General features: G+C 38.3%; 1 non-coding gene across 1 annotated transcript; it reads left to right on the top strand.

Annotated features, from left to right (window-relative positions):
* Positions 1 to 11,400: 11,400 nt before the first annotated feature.
* Positions 11,401 to 11,507, top strand: LOC127134220 (small nucleolar RNA R71). The gene has a single exon (XR_007807974.1). It is a non-coding gene; the product is annotated as a small nucleolar RNA R71 (small nucleolar RNA).
* The last annotated feature ends 4,212 nt before the right edge of the window (positions 11,508 to 15,719 follow it).

Consider the following 15,719-nt stretch of genomic DNA (forward strand, 5'->3'; position numbering starts at 1 on the left):
AAAATGGATGGCCATTCTAGATATGGTTTATCCAATTCCATATAGGTATATTGGTGACATTGTCAAATAATCTCAACATCGCATTCTTCCCACTTGACTTGTCAGCATCTATGAATGCATATTGACATAACCATATTGTCATTGTCTTTGTAAATGTTTGTCATTGGGGTCTATTAAAGTTGAGGGCCAATTTCTCTTTGCCTCTAGTAAATGACCGTTAGTTTCGCGGTGCAAAAAATAGCTGAGCACAGACACATTCGAAAGCAATGAAGATGCCACCAAAGTTTATTTTTAAAATGGAAAATATTAATAAAATCCTTAAAGAAAAAAAATGGTCATAGCCACCACATTTAGGTTTAGGAGTCGATTATGTGTAGGGAAAATATTAGTACCTTACAACATCTGTTTTAAATAACGGTTACCTCTAATTATCTTTGCAGAAAGAAAAGTGTTAAACTTAATGTGTTTAGTTTCTCCTGATTATTACAACATATTTACAAGAAAGAGATTTTTTTTCCATTAGAGTGCTTCACAAGATGGGAATCCTGGTCCTACATATCTCCCGACGCGATGGAGAATTTAAAGATACATAGTTCTTAGATAGAAAAATATTGTGTGTTAGTTAATTTTAAATAAAAAGATGCTTTGATCGCAATAAGGTGGAAAAAAGAGTTGTTTGTTGGTCAAAAATAAAATAAAAATATTTGATTGCGTTGTGGCTGAAGAAAAGTTGTTTGTTGGTTGTAGTTGCTTTAGGAGGAATATAAGTAATCAACAAGTCGTGCGAGTTGTGTACACATACTCGAGGATAAAAGGATGTGCATCCATTTAATCCCGTTTTAATCTGATTTTGGTTTATAAAGAAAAAGAAGAGATTCAAACGATCAAGTTGTACAAATTGTATCTTTGAAACTCGACGAATAAAATAGATGCACATCTATTTAATCAACTTTTTTATTCTTTACGCGTGGATAACTATTAATTTATTGAAAGACGATACTTATAACAACTAAGTATCTTTTGATAAGGAAGACGAGAGTTAGAACGAACAAGTCGTACGACTTGTGTCTGAGACCTCGAGGATAAAAGGATGTACATTCGATAATCCATTTTTAGTATGAGTTTCGTTCGTGAGATTCAAGACGACCAAGTTGTACAACTTGAGTTTTGAGCTCTCGACGATTAAAATATATGTACATATATTTAATAGGCTTATAAGAGGGTTTATTAAAGTAAGATCTATAATGACTAGTTCACATTCAGAAAGGAAAATGAGCATTCGAACTAACAAGTCGTATGACTTTTGTCCGAGCACTCGAGGGTTAATAGGGTGTATGCCCAATTAACAATTTTTATTTATGAAGAAAAGGACGAGATTTGAAATGGTCAAGTTGTACAACTTGCATCTTGAAATCTCGATGGTTAAAATAAATGTATAATTATTTAATTAATTTTCATATTTTTTATTACTAACAACTTATTTATAAAAACGAGGTTTAGGACAAATAAATTATCAAAACTCGGACCCTACGAATTCAAGTATTAAAATATCATATCATTCTTTTAAAATTAATTTGTTGATTTTAATAAAATTATTTCATGAATGTTTTTGTATTGCTCCTAAACTTAATAGTTTAAGAATAACAAAAAGACACACACACAAATAAATTAGTTTAATTAGAATGATATAGAAAAATAAAATAAATAAAAAATAAGTATAAAAAATTGAAGTGGGGTAGGTTTGAGTGTTACCATTCTTTCTTCTTCAAAACATAATCCCAAATGGGAAGAATAACCAAAACATGTTCGCTTTCTTTCCATCGTGAACCTTCCTCTACTTTAAATAAAAAACGACAACAACATCTCTCTAAAATCAAACAATTTCTTCTTCTTCTTCTTAGAGTGAGGAAGAGGGAAAATGAAAGAGAGAGAGAGAGAGAGAGAGAGAGAGAGAGAGAGAGAGGTAAACATCCAGCAGAGAGAAAAGGAAATTGTCAATGGAACATTGCAAGTCGTGTGGTAGTTACAGTTTTGTGAATCTTTAACAGACTTCTTGAAGGAACTTTAACAGACTTCTTGAAATTGAATCTTTGTTTTAATGAGGAAGGAGATGATGAGTTGAAGGCGCTGTAGTATAATAATGGATATTTTAACTTATTTTTTGGCGAAAAGAAAGAAGAAGATTTGTTAACTATGAAGGAGGAGAAAAACCAAAAGTTTGGTGATAGATATCCCTTTACCTCTAATTGGGAGGTGTTGACAAATCTTAACATTGTTGGTAGTGTTGAACTTTACTCAGTGTATGATTGAGTGAAAGGTCACCATAATGCTTTTCTCATTTTTATGCAGATACTAAGACGTGTAATAAGGTTGTGGGGATGTAATGATGATGAACATATGTTGACTTCCAAAAGTTTATTCAAATCAGGTCACCTTTTGGTTGGTGAGTTTGATGGGGACTTTTGAAAAAAATTGGGTAAGGACGTATGGGTGAGGTACACAAGGTATCTTCCTTAGCATTTATTTTTTGTTTTTTGTTTTTAATCCCATTTTTCTTTCTGAACCTTGTTCCTTTATATACTCAAAGGTTTTAAGGTTTGGTTCAAGAATGATTCCAATTTTGTTTTCTTATCATTTGATAAGAGGTAGTGGAAATCATATGAGGATAGTGGAGTAACAATGTGTTGGACTTGAGACTTCACAAAAATTGAAAACACCAAGAGGGGGTGAATTACGTGGTTTTGAAAACTTGGGAAATAAAATCAGAGTTTTAAAACACTATTTGAAAACCTAAGCGGCGGAAAATAAATTGCGGAAAAAAAAGAAGTTAAGGGAAAAGAGAAACACCAATGGTTATAGAGGTTCATTCAAAAACAAAAGGACTTACTACTCACCCCAAGAATTAATCTTGAGAGTTTCCATTAAACATTGAGAGGTTTTAGTAGGAAAGACTCACGAACCCCCTTATATAAGGAAATGGTGATTGATCTTCAATGATAATATACAAGACAATGGATGCGTGTGTTTGCATCTTTTCTTCATAATAAGCTTGAGATTGAAGGGTCCAATCTTCCTTCCCAAACGGTGGATTGAAGTTGTTAGTCTTCCTTCCACAAACACGGACCTTGGAGCGGTTAGTCTTCAAGTTCCATAAATTTTGAGCTCAATACCTTGGTTTTAACTGAGCTAACCAAAAACCTGTGAGAATTTAACATTAGGATAACTCGAACCCATGAAGCTTTTAAGTACCGGGCTGTTAGGTGGGAATTTTGACATCAGGTTGGAGGTGATAAACTAAGGAAAGAGAATGCTCTTTGGAGTTATCTATGATTTTGACATAAAGCATTCATGATGTGAGGAAGTGTCGAAGTCTGCATTCTGTAAGGGAAGATGAATGTGAAACTTAGGAGTAATCCCAAGTTCAGAATATCACTTCGATGGAAGAGTTTGTTCGACATATATTTGAATTTGAATGAAAGAAGAGTAACCGTATTTCATTATTATCCACTTTTGATAGAAAGGATAATGTTGTCCTGAATTGCAGACATGCCAAGTGTAACGTGTTAGTTCCTAGGAGAAGATTCATTGGTGAAGGTTATTTCAATTTAGTATAAATAGGTGTCCTAGTGTTAGGATTAGTGTGTTCAAATTGTTGTACAATCAATCATATTTACTCAAAATATCCAGCGTGTTGAGAAACGAGTACAATTGAGAATGTACGTTTGATAACACCATTATATTTATATCAATCAAAGTTTATTTACACCTTTTTGTTCAGCAATTATCCTTTATTACCACTCATTGATCAATCATTGTTTTACACTTTACTTACATTTCCACCATTTATCTTCTTAAAATTGCTTTAAGCAAACATTCATTACTCAAGGATATTGTTGAAGTGTCCATCTTTTATATACAATTTTAGAATAATAGCATATGTCTTAGGATCAATCTGGTCGATTCTGTGAGTAACCAAAGTTTCTGTAATTTGGAAGACCAGTGGTTGTTTACCAATTTTCACGGTAAACAAATTGGCACGCCCAATGGAACAGTGTTAGTATTTTCTGAAAATCTTTACTTCATTCTTCATTTTTTCCAATATCTCTTTGTATAACTCCGTTGCATATTATTGAGAAGTGGTAAAGTAGCCACAAGCAACAAATATAGACCAAGGAGAATGTACATGAGGAGAATGGTGAATCCACCAAATAATCAGAATCCTCCAGATAATAACGGAGAACCACCCTCTATGTCAGCTCCAGGGGGAAGTACAGTTGCGGCGTCTTCTGCAGAACTGGTACCATCCACGGCGAATTCAACGTTTATGCGGTCGAGGGCCCATAGTGGGCCTGTTTTGTCTTATGTGGGGCCACAAAAACCACCTGCAAATACTTTAGGAACACAGGGTCGGTTTTTCTCACGTGAGTGTGCATTTTTTTCCAGTCATATTCTTTTGGTTGGATTTTCTAAGACAGTTTCTTACTTTGTAAAAGCAATAGATTCTCCACATCGGGGACTATTGCAATTTATTATTTAAGCATCTAAATTTGATTGTAACGGTGTAATCGATTGCCAAAGCTTGTCGGTATTGTTTAATTTGAAGAATCAGGATTCATTCCAAGTTCTCGATTTATATTCCAAGTTTTATTTTAATTTCCATTTAATTACTTATGCCTTATTGTATGCTTAATTATCTGAATATCATGTCTGTTACTGGATCCATGTTCGGCTAAACCTCTAGGTATCTGTATGTAAAGACCGTCGAAACGACAGAATTCATAAATAATTGATGTTGGCTTTTATAAAATATTATTTTCCGGTTTTAGTTTCTTGTTTTATTCAAAACGGTTTTTCGTACGAGAGTACAACATCTTTTCCATGTGAATTTTAATTGACCAGCATTAAATAGAGGTTGTATAATTCGGTAGAAGAAAACCAATATAATATAGAGAAGTAGGACTAAGAAATAAGACATGGTAAAATGACATTAAAACGCAAAGTTGAAAAATAAAAGAATGAGGTAGACAAGAAAAGATGATATAATTCGTCTACTGGAATGAAAAGAAATAAAAATTCCCAATGTGTAAAACAATAATAAAATTCCAAACATAAAATAAAATAGGATCATTAAATCAGTAATATTCAAATAAATTAGTCATTACGACGACTGCTGGTAGGAGGAGCGAATGAGTAGAAGTGTTGGTAGATGTGATCCAGGTTCTCAGTCACTACATCTATAAAGCCGTGGAATTCCACACGCAAAGTGCGCAGCTCGCCTCTCAGGTTGGCGACGTCTGTCTGGACAGCTTCGATGGCAGCAACATGTTCGGTAGGAGGCGCATCACGTATAGCTGGGACGTTTGATTCAGCGTCAGTGAGAAAAGTATCATAGTGGTCGTAGATTTGGGGCGTCTCTAGAGGAGAAGGTGGTGCATCTGATGGTCCATCCAAATCATAGAGCCTGTTTTTCCTACCATGTACACTTGTCCTATGGTCTGACAGGGTAAACAAGTGTACTACTTGGCGGTTAATTAAAAGTTCAAACACATCCGGGCCTAGGTTCCTAATGATACTAGTGTTGAAACAGAATTGGATATTCATTGGTTGTATCCCACCTAAAGGGTTGAGCATGATAAGTGGTTGTCTTAGTCCGATGGCATTTGCTATCATGGTCACTAAGCCCCCCACTAAGATTCGTCTATGGTTATCCTATGCTATACGGTCCAAATTAGCTATCATGAATGTAGCGGCGTTAACAGGTTGGGCCTGTGATGCACAATACATTATAAAGAGTTCGTCTTTAGACACAAAGGTTATGTTCTGTTCCTTTCCAAATAAGGTGTGAGCTAGAATCTTATGAAAGTAACGAATGGCAGGGTTGTGGATGTTCTCGGAATGCATGAGATCCGGCTCGGGATGGTTGTTTCCTGTGATGCTACCCCAAAAGTAATCTAATTCAAGGTCTACAAGCCTATCTTCCTGGGTAATGGTAAAGGTATCAGGACCATTAGGGCATCCTAGGAGTTCAGCTATTTCTCTATGAGTGTAGTGGTACTCAATATCGAACAACCTAAAGGTGATGAGGCCTTTTTAAAATCCCATACCATGGTCTGGCAGGTAAACTAGGGAGCTTAGGAATTCTAAAGTCAACCTATGGTAGGAACTAAATTTTCTTTTGATAGCGAATGTGTCCCAGCCTATTTGGTTAATTAGGAACATAACACTGTCTCTTATACCTAACTTGGTTATAGTGCGTCCATCTGGGTATATTGTTAGTGCCATTTATCTCTGAGCTAGAGCCTTAAAACGTCTCCTTTGACCTCTGCCTCTGAAGACTATATCCATGTAATCTACTTGTTGCATTGTGATGATCAGTGGCTAGATAAATCTAAGTAGATAACAACATTAAGTTAGTGATGGTCAATAATAAAGAAAGATACTGATTGGCTTTATGAAAAATAAGCAATAGTAATAAAAAAATGTTTAGATAATTGAATTAATAGGTAAAAATAGAGTGTGGGTTGTCTCCTACCAAGCGCATTATTTATTATCGTAAGCTCGACAGAAATAGGATAGATGTTAATCTGGTGAATGAGCGGCAGCTCTGCAAGCTTTAGATTCGCAATGAAATCATTGTTGTCAATGTTATGGTAATGTTTCAAATGCTTCCCGTTTACTGTAAATGGTTCGCTCTCTTTTCCCTTTATCTCTAGCGCTCCATTTGGAAAGACGTTGGTAATTTCGAAGGGACCAGGCCACCTAGAACGAAGTTTTCCTGGAAAGAGTCTAAGGCGGGAGTTAAACAGAAGTACTTTGTCACTTTCCTTAAACTCTTTCCTCGATGTGCGATTGTCATGCCATTTCTTTGTTCTTTCTTTATAGATCCGAGCATTCTCATACGCATCTAGTCTAAGTTCTTCTAGTTCATGGATATCTAATATTCTTTTTTCGCCTGCAGCAGTATAATTGAGATTAAGGGTCTTAATGGCCCAATATGCTTTATGTTCTAATTCTACTGGCAAATGACATGATTTTCCATAAACTAACTTAAAAGGCGTGGTTCCTATTGGGGTCTTATAAGCTGTCCTATATGCCCACAGGGCTTCGTCTAATTTTGAGGACCAATCTTTCCTAGAGGTGGCAACCGTCTTTTCTAAGATTTGTTTGATTTCTCGGTTCGAGACCTCTACTTTCCCACTCGTTTATGGGTGATAGGGTGTTGATACGCGGTGCAAGACTCCATATTTTAGTAATAGCTTTTCAAAAATCTTTGAAAGGAAAGGGGAGCCACCATCACTGATGACAAGTCTCGGCACACCAAATCTAGGGAAGATTATGCGCTTAAAGAGTCTAATTACCACTCGTGTGACATTTGTTGGAGAGGCTATAGCCTCGATCCATTTTGATACGTAATCGACCGCAACGAGGATGTACTTGTTACCAAAAGAAGATGGGAATGATCCCATAAAATTGATTCCCCAATCATCGAAGACTTCTACTTCCAAAATGCCTTTAAGTGGTATTTCGTCGCATCTAGATATGTTGTCAGTGCGTTGACACCAGTCGCAATTGATGATCGCGATGTGGACATCTTTCCACATAGTGGGCCAAAAGAGGTCGACTTGCAAGATCTTAGCGCAGGTCTTCGAGGTGCTTGTATGTCCTCCATAGGGAGCAGAGTGACAGTGGGACATTATGTTTTCTACCTCATCTTCGGGGACACATCGACGGAAGATACTGTCGGCGCCTCTCTTGAAAAGTAGAGGCTCATCCCAATAGTAATGTTAAAGATCGTGGAAGAATTTTTTATTTTGTTGGTAAGTCAAGTCTGGTGGGAGCACCCCAGCTGCTAAGTAGTTGACAAAGTCAGCGTACCATGGCAGCGTGGTTTTAGTGTAAATTTCTTCCACTACCTCGTTTATTTCGGTATCCTTATAGGTTAATGCACATTTAGCTGTATTACTTTACAGTTGGGCTATGATTCGTTCGTAAGGGCAATCGTCATTTATATGCACTCGTTCAGGTTCAATACCTTCCATTCTTGAAAAGTGATCGGCCATGACATTTTCAGTGCCCCTCTTATCCTTGATTTCTAGGTCAAACTCTTGTAGTAGTAGGATCCACCTCAGGAGTCTTGGTTTGGCGTCCTTTTTATTTGACAGGTACCTAATTGCAACATGGTCGGTATATATAATTATCTTTGCTCCTACTAGGTAGGAACGAAATTTATCCAGAGCCAACACTATGGCTAAAAGTTCCTTTACTGTGGTGGCGTAGTTCATCTGTGCAGGGTCTAGGGTTCTACTTGCGTAGTATATTGCATGAAGTTTCTTATCCCTTCTTTTCCCTAAGATTGCACCTACAACATAGTCACTAGCGTCACACATGATTTCAAAAGGTAATCTCCAATCGGGCGGTTGCATGATAGGTGCGGTGATAAGAGTTATTTTCAGTTGTTCAAACGCCGCTAGGCATTTGTCATCAAAGATGAATTCAGCATCTTTCATCAATAATCCAGTCAGTGGTTTGGTGATTTTTGAGAAATCTTTTATGAATCCCCGGTAGAAACTGACGTGTCCTAAGAAGCTTCGTATTTCTCTTACGGTTTTCGGAGGATGAAGGTTTTCTATAACATCTATTTTTGCCTTGTCGACTTCAATCCCCTTATCAGATACTATGTGTCCGAGTACGATCCCTTGCCGAACCATGAAATGGCATTTTCCCAATTTAGCACGAGGTTCACTTTTACGCATCTTTTAAGTACCATTTCAAGATTCGATAAACATCCTTCAAAGCTCTGTCCTCATACAGAGAAATCGTCCATGAAGACTTCCATGATGTCATCTATAAAATCAGCGAAAATTGACATCATGCATCTTTGGAATGTTGCGGGAGCGTTACACAGTCTGAACGACATTCGTCGGTAGGCGAATGTACCATAGGGGCATGTGAAGGTCGATTTCTCTTGGTCGTCAGGATGAATAGGAATTTGGAAAAATCCCGAATAACCATCTAAGTAGCAGAAGTGAGAATGCTTAGCCAATCGTTCAAGCATTTGATCGATAAACGGTAAAGGAAAATGATCCTTCCGAGTGGCTTTGTTTAATTTTCTATAATCAATGCACATTCTACTTCCAGTAACCACTCTTTGTGCTATAGATTCGCCTTTTTCATTATTAACAACTGTGGCGCCTCCCTTCTTCGGTACGACATGTACTGGGCTGACCCATTGACTATTGGATATTGGGTAGATAATACCCGTTTCTAACAGCTTTTGCACTTCTTTCTTTACTACGTCACTCAGAATGGGATTTATCCTTCTTTGATGTTCTCTAGAGGTCTTACTGTCTTCCTCTAGCATTATGTGATGCATGTATATGGAATGGCTTATTACTTTTTCGATCTGAGATATTGTAGCCTAATGCAGTTGGATATTTTCTTAAAATGTGTAGAAGTTTTTCGGTCTCTATCTGCCCTAAGTCTGACTATTACAGGTCGCTCGAGTTTGGTGTCTAGGAATTCGTACCTTAGCTTTTTGGGTAGCATTTTAAGTTCTAGGGTTGGTTTCTTTGGGCAGGCATATGATCGGGTGTTAGTGCTAGGCATTCGCTTAGGCTGTCATCTTGGTATTCCTTACTCCAATTTTCATCTTCAAAAGTAGGAGGCCTTGTAATTTTCAGTATTTCAGAGTATGATGTTTGTTCATTCTCCATTTCTCTTATACATTCGTCGATGACATCCAGTAGACAACAGGTATCGTCTATAGCTGGTGCCTTTAAGAAGTGCGTCAAAATGAATTCGACTTTTTCCTCACCAACTTCAAAGGTTAGCTTGCCTTTCTTAACATCTATAATAGCTCTGGCAGTAGCTAGGCATGGTCTTCCTAATATGATAGGTATATTGGAATCCTCTTTTATATCCATGATTATGAAATCAGTAGGAATAGATAATTGTCCTATGTGTACCGAAATGTTTTCTAACATACCTACGAGAAATTTAACAGAACGATCTGCAAGTTGTACGAACATCCTAGTAGGTCTTAGTTCTCCCATTTTAAGCCTTTCACATATGGACAAGGGCATTAAACTAATACCGGCTCCTAAGTCGCATAGTGCTTTGTGTATGACAAAGTTTCTGATTACACAGGGTAGGGAGAAACTCCCTGGGTCTTTCAGCTTAGGAGGCATATTATTTTGTATTATGGCGCTACACTTAGCAGTAAGTGTAACCGTTTCGTTATCCTCTATCTTCTTTTTGTTAGATAATATTTCCTTGAGAAACTTAGCATATGAGGGCATTTGAGTGATAGCTTCTGTAAAGGGTATCGTGATATTCAATTTTTTTAGAAGCTCTACAATTTTTTTAAATTGCCCTACACTTTTAGATTTAACAAGTCTTTGAGGATAAGAGATATGAGGTTTGTACGGTGGTGGAGGCACATAAGGTTCTTCTTTCTCCACGGCCTCTTAACTGTTATCTTCCTCTAGTCCATCTTCCTTCTCAGTTACCTTACCAGGGTCTTGGTGCATGGATGGGTTTTGAATCCTAGGGTCGGTCGGTCCGTCTAGTTCTGTCCCACTTTGTAGTATAATAGTATTTGCATGACCTTTCGGGTTTGGTTACGGATGTCCAAGAAATGTGACTGCAGGAGCAGCAGTAGGTGATTGTTATTGAGCCACTTGCGAAATTTGTGTTTCCAACATTTTATTATGGGTGGCTAAAGCGTCTACCTTGTTCGCTAACTGCTTGATTTTCTCACTAGTGTGTATGTTTTGATTTAGGAAATCCTTATTTGTTTGGGCTTGGGTAGCTATGAAGTTTTCCATCATTATCTCTAGGTTTGACTTCCTAGGAGCATTTTGAGTATTTGTGATAGTTTTATGATATCTTGGTGGTACAGCAGGTGCTTGGTTAGGTGCATACAATGCATTATTGTTTTTATACGAAAAGTTAGGATGGTTCTTCCAACCTGGGTTATAGGTTTTTGAGTAAGGGTTTCCTTGAGCATAATTCACCTGGTCTGTGGAGACTTCTGTCAGAAGTTGACATTCAGGGGCAGCATGCCCAGGAACTCTGGATATCTCGCAGTTTGGTGCTACGACATCCACGGTTGCTGCAGGTGTTCTGGTCAAGTTGTCTATCTTTTGAGTAAGAGCGTCTACCTTAGAATTGACATGGTCAAGACTACTTAATTCGTACATACCGCCTTTCGTTGGAGGTTTCTCTATGGAGGTTCTTTCGCTTCCCCACTAGTAATGATTCGGGGCCATACTTTCGATAAGTTGATAGGCCTCATTGTAGGGTTTATCCATCATTGCGCCACCTGCGGCGGCATCTATTGTCAATCTTGTGTTGTACAAGAGACCGTTGTAAAAGGTATGGATGATCAACCACTCTTCTAGACCGTGATGTGTACAAAGTCTCATCATGTCTTTGTATCTCTCCTAAGCTTCAAAAAGTGATTCATTGTCTTTTTGTTTAAACCCGTTTATTTGGGCACTTAGCATTGTCGTCTTACTAGGTGGGAAATATCGTGCTAAGAAAACTTTCTTCAACTCGTTCCATGTAGTGACAGAGTTGGATGGTAGAGACTGGAGCCAAGCTCTAGCTCTGTCTCTTAATGAGAACGGGAAAACACATAGTCTTATATCTTCGGGGTTGACACCATTTTCTTTCACTGTGTCTGCATATTGCAAAAACACTGACAAATGTAGGTTCGGGTCCTCTGTGGGACTACCTGAAAATTGGTTTTGCTGTACGGCTGACAACAACGAAGGTTTTAGCTCGAAATTATTGGCCTCGATGGCAGGGGCAGCGATGTTGTTATGTGGTTCATCCTGCGAAGGGATTGCATAGTACTTAAGAGGACGGTTTTGCGGTCCTTTGGCCATCTCTGGTTGTATAACTGGTTCAGTAATAGGGATATTAGGATCGGGAAGATTTAGCTTGATACAATGTTCTTGTACCAGGTCTCGTATCATGCGTTCTAATCTTAGATAACGCCCAGGTTCGTCGAACGGTAGCTTTAATTTCTCGCCTTGAGAGCGAGTACTTGGCATACACTCGACAAATTAGAAAGGGAAATAGAATTGTTTGCCTTAATATATACTGGGTAACACTGGAGTTACGATATCGACTAAATTAGTCCCTGACAACGGCACCAAAAACTTGATCGCGACTTAGTAAGTCTATGGGAATCGTGACTGCAAGTGCACAGTCTTATCGCGTAGTTTTAAAGATTATCGAACCCAAAAGGACTAATAATCGAACGTATCGTTATCTATTGTTACTATGTAAATCTAAGGCTGAGGAATGTTCTAAGATTGGAGGGATGAAGAAAAATAACTATAACGTGGACAAAATATTAATAAAGATATTGAATAAAGGTATATCGGTATGTAACGCATCAAACTTTGGGGATTCGATAGATAGTTGGTGTAATCTTAAAGATCAAAATATTTTTTAGTAGAAATTATTTATAAAAAGGACTTTGTCTCACACTCTCATTTTTATTGACTCTGACCATACTCTTAAACCAGAATGCTTCGCGGTCTCATTATGAATTTAAAAGTAATTTTTGAATATGAATAAATTCTAATTAATCCTAAAGCACTTTCGCTGTGTTTAGGATTAATGCCTAGTTTCAGCTATCCGGTTAAAGTCTCACACTCTCGTTTTTATTGACCGTAACCTTTGCTTGCTTTGTCGTCAAAGATAATTTACAGAAGCTAAGAATCTATAAAGGTTCACACATGGGAACACACAATACTGCATGTGGCGCCTGCCAACACACAGGATGTGGCGCCCATGTGAATATTGTGGAGCCCTCGACAAGCTCCTAATGGCGTCTGCCACACACATAAAAAGTGGCGCCAGCCACTACATTAACACTCACGCGCACTCTGTACTATTGTCACATGATTACTTTAATTGCCTTGTCCCTTGCATGTTGGACATTGTATTAAAGCTCTTCAACCACTCTCACATCCTTTGACCACGGCATTGAAAACCATTAAATAAAATTTATTTCATTCATCAACTCTCAACCACAACCATCTCTATATAAACTGAAGGTTAAGAAAAACAAGAAAGGGGGTTTGAATTCTTTTGGAAATAAAAACTTTTTCAAAAATCAAACACACACAGAATAAAAAAGAAATGACACAAAATTTTATACTGGTTTGCTTGAAATTCAAAGCTACTCCAGTCCATCCGGCAAAGGTAATTTTGCCTTCAAAAAGGACTTAATCCACTAATCTTGAAAGATTACACAACCAAACGTCTAAGAGAATAATCTCTCAGCCCTCTCAAGTATTCAGACTGCGCAGAGTCACTTGAGAGGGCTTCTGACAAAAAGCAAATATTATAGAATTATAAGAGCAATAGTTTTTCACGTAAGAGCAGCAGCTCGTGAAAAATGAGAGAGGAAGAATCAGATTTCTTGTGTGTCTTAGGTGTATTCTCTTGTGAAGTATTCCGTCCTTTATATAGTCGTTGTGAAGGATCGTTGGAGTGATGACAGAATCTTGGTCATTAAAGAATAATTAATGTCATTAATCTCTTCGTTTCTTTCTAAAACAGTTTTCCACGCCTCATTATTCCCTTCTTGAAATACTTTCTTTCCATATTAAGATTCTTTTTGGTTACGCGTTCTGGACCGGTGAGTCTACATCAGAGTCTTGATATATCAAAGTTTGTCTTCAGAGGATGATTATGTATGACCCTATCAGAGTTTCTCAATGCTCTAGACTTCTTTAGTATCAGAGTCTGGATTTAGTAGTCTTTTATCGGAGCTTATGACTTCTTAATGTTTGCGCTGGTATCTGCGTTGATCAGAATCAGAACCTTCTGGACACATCCTTTCTGAGTGGCATCTGATCATCGAATATTTTATATCTGATGTAATTTTCTATCTGATGTATGGTCAGAGTCCTGCATAAATGATCAGAGTCCTGCACACTAAGAAAAAATCTCGTTAGAGTACCATTTTTTGTTTCATCCTTTGTTATTCTCAAAATCTTAGAGATATATTGTAGAACCAACTTTGTTCTTACAATCTCCCCCTTTTTGATGATGAGAAAACAATTCATAGTAAAGATGAAACATTTAAGGAAAATTTTAGATCAGATAGTACAGTGAGTTCCCCCTGAGTTAGATCTTTGGATAGCTCAGAAGTTCTTACCGGACCTTCCTTGGTTTGGTGCTTTTAGCTACTTTCCTGCATATCTTTAGTCATTGATTTAGTAATAGTTTATTGAAAATGTTTGCAGTGCTTGAGAGGAATTAGTTATGTTTTCATCAGAGTTATTTTAGTTATCCCCCTTTTTGTCAGAATCAAAAAGACATAGCAAAATAAAGTTGATATAGATAAAACGACATTTACAGATAAGCACATATGTCAGAAGGCAAAAGGCAAAGAGCAAACAATAAAACAGAGAAAGAAACAAGCAAATAGCCTAGGTGCCTAAGGGTTTGGAGGCGGAGGCATCCTTTGGAGCAGCTAGGACAACATGTTCTGAATGTTAACATTGACAGAGTCATGTTGATCCAGTCTGGCTTGAACTATCTGTTGTTCTTTCTGCAGTTCCTCTAGAGTCTTCAAGACCAGAGGGACGAACCCAGAGTTGGAGTGCTCCCCCTGTGTCAGTTCATCAGCTTTGGCTTTGGCAGCAGCTTCTTCAACAATGTGAGCTGCTTCTTCAGCATCGGCTTTAGCTTTTGCCTCAGCCTCAGCAGCAGCAGCATCAACAATAGCCTTTGCTTCAACTTCTCTGATTTTCTGAAGTTCTTCTAGACACGCTTTATCTTCAGCTTCCTTCCTTGCCTGTTCCTCAACTTCTCTGGCTAGGCGCTCTTGGAGTCTGATCCCAGCGTCTCTGATGAAGTCGTTGCGGACTTGTTCAGAGAGGTATTTCAGCTTGAAGGCTTCAGAGGTCATCCAACTTATCACTCTGTTCGAGTGGATCCTCACAGCAGAGGGATCATCACTGATACCAGAGTTGATGGTCAGAGACTTGACCTTCTCAACTGAAGACTCTATAAAAAACTTGATTGCTTCTTCAAGGGTAGGAAGGGTAGTTTCTGGTTCAATGGCAGAGGCTGGGGAGGGTGAGGAGGGTGAGATGGGGGCACTTAGATTAAGTGTGGGAGTTGTTGGGTCAGCGGAAGTGATGGGTGGTGGTATGTCAAAGTGGGTTGGTTCAGATGGTTGTGGTTCAGAGTGGGTTTGTTCAGATGGTTGTGGTTCAGATGTTGTTGGATTTGGATGTTCCGGAGGTGGGGAAGTGACTTCAGGTTCAGGGTCAGGATGTGATGTCTTTTGAGAGGCCAGAGCACGGGCTTGGAGCTGAGCCAGAGTGGGGGATTGAGGGCCAGATGGTTCAGTATCAGAGGAGAGTTCGTAGTTAGGTGGGGATTGATGAGATGGTGATGATGATGGTGAGGTGGTTTCATTCAGCATTTCTACTTCTGAAACAGGTAAAGTTGTGGTGGCGAGGTTGAATTTCAGAGATGGTGGGTTAGAAGATCTGGTGGTTGAGGGAGGAGTTTCAGCAGAGGTGTATATGGGTGTTGTTTGGGGAAGAGAAGAAGCAATAGGTTTAATTTTGACAGAGGGAGGGAGAGATACAAACTTACCTAGAGAGCCAACCAGAGGAACTGGGGGTCTTGATCTAGATGGTTCTCCCAGATTAGCTTTCTTCGCCTTCTTGGACTTCTCA

The sequence above is a fragment of the Lathyrus oleraceus genome, chromosome 3 (assembly GCF_024323335.1).
Source record: "Lathyrus oleraceus cultivar Zhongwan6 chromosome 3, CAAS_Psat_ZW6_1.0, whole genome shotgun sequence".
NCBI lineage: Eukaryota > Viridiplantae > Streptophyta > Magnoliopsida > Fabales > Fabaceae > Lathyrus > Lathyrus oleraceus.